Below are 2,015 nucleotides of genomic sequence, written 5' to 3'. Positions count from 1 at the left end.
TCTGATTAATTTCTTTCTATTTTTAGTAGAGACGGGGTCTCGCTCTTGCTCAGGCTGGTCTCGAACTCCTGAGCTCAAACAGTCCACCCGTCTCGGCCTCCCAGAGTGCTAGGATTACAGGCGTGAGCCACCGCGCCCGGCCTTTTTTTTCTGTTTCTGAAACTCTTATTAATTGAATGTTAGACCTACTAGACTGGTTTCTAATCTTTTAAATTTTCTTTCCTACTTTCCAACTTTATCTTATCACCTTTCTATTGAGTTTTTGTTTTGAATTGTTTTATTTCTGATACTATACTTTTTAATTTCCAAGAGCTCTTTTTTCTTTGACCATTCTTTTTTCATTTTAATAAAGCATTCTGTTCTTGTTTTATAGTTATATAGTTATAACATATTGTTTTTTTTTTTTTTGAGACAGAGTCTCACTCTGGGTAGACTGCAGTGGCTGATGGTAACCTCCAACTCCTGGGCGCAAGTGATCCTCCCTCCTCAGCCTCCCAAGTAGCTGGGACTATAGGCGAGCACCACCATACCTGGCTAATTTTTCTATTTTCTGTAGAGATAGGGTCTCACTCATGCTCAGTCTGGTCTTGAACCGGCCTCAGGTGATCCTACCACCTTGGCCTCCCAAAGTGCTAGGATTACAGGCGTGAGCCACTGCACTGGGCCATGACATCTTTTCTTATGTTTCTCAGTGTTTTTCCGTTTGTTTTTGTTTTTAAATTTTCTTCTTCCTGCAAAGACTCTCTTTTCTCCAGGTTGCTGTTGTCTATTTTTTATTCTAGCCTGTGTTTTTCATATAAGAGACTTTCCTTATATGTGTTATGACTTTTGGTTGTCTGCTTATGTTCAAGACTGGAAGATCATACTAGAAAGCCCTAAAGTAGAACAGTCTGGTGTTGGCAGCTGAAGACCCAGACAGACCAGCAGAACAGAATGGGAAGTCCAGAAACAGAACCAAGAACACATGGAAATTTAGTATGTGATAAACATGAAATCTCAAATCATAGAGAAAATGGTATTGAGCTACCTGGATAGCTATTTGGGAAAGGGTAGAACTGAATTCATACCTCGCATCATAAACTCAATTAAACTCCAAATACATGAGAGATCTAAATGAAAAGATGAAACCATACAACTTCTAGAAGAAAAAACAGGTGAATTCCTTTGTAACCTGGAAGTAGTGAAACTTTATATAATTATGACTCAAATTCCAAAAGCAAGGAAAGAAAAGATGGATATGACTATTGAAATATGAAAATATTTGCATGGCAAAACCCCAAAAACACTATAAACAAAGTCAAAAGACAAATGATAAGCTAAAAGAAAATATTTGCGTTTTATGTCACTGATAAGGGGGTTAATCTCCCTTATGTATAAAGAACTGTTAAAAATCTAGAAGAAAAGGCAAAATCTCAACAGAAGATGAGCTACAGACATAAGCAAAGCAGTCACAGAGTAGGTCAAATAACCACTAAAGATAGGCAAATAATAGGGGACATGCAAATTGAAACTCTATGAAGATACCTTTTCTCACATGTCAGACTGGCATTAATATTTGAAAAACTGGGTACACAGACTTTGGTGAGGCTGTGGGAAGAAAAAGCACTTGCATATGTTGTTGGTAGGTGTACAAAATGGCACAATGCCTGCAGTGAGAAATTTGGCAATATTCAATGATTACATATATATTCATGCTTGATCCAACAATTCCAGCTATAGACATCTACCTAGAAAGTTCATCACCACAAATATGAATGAAACAATATATGAAGAAAGTTATACCAGGATGTCTGGTAATAACTGCCTTACTAAGTGAAAAAACTTAGCATCATTAATACTGGGACAAGCAGACATTGCGTGTCTCCTGATGTGATGTAATACTAAGTTCTTGGCCAGGCGTGGTGGCTCACGCCTGTAATCCTAGCACTCTGGGAGGCTGAGGCGGGAGGATCGCCCGAGGTCAGGAGTTCAAAACCAGCCTGAGCAAGAGCAAGACCCCATCTCTACTAAAAAAA

Source organism: Propithecus coquereli, unplaced genomic scaffold, assembly GCF_000956105.1.
Source record: "Propithecus coquereli isolate 6110/MARCELLA unplaced genomic scaffold, Pcoq_1.0 Scaffold580, whole genome shotgun sequence".
NCBI lineage: Eukaryota > Metazoa > Chordata > Mammalia > Primates > Indriidae > Propithecus > Propithecus coquereli.
The sequence above is the reverse complement of the archived record's forward strand: the minus strand, read 5'-3'. Positions refer to the sequence as shown.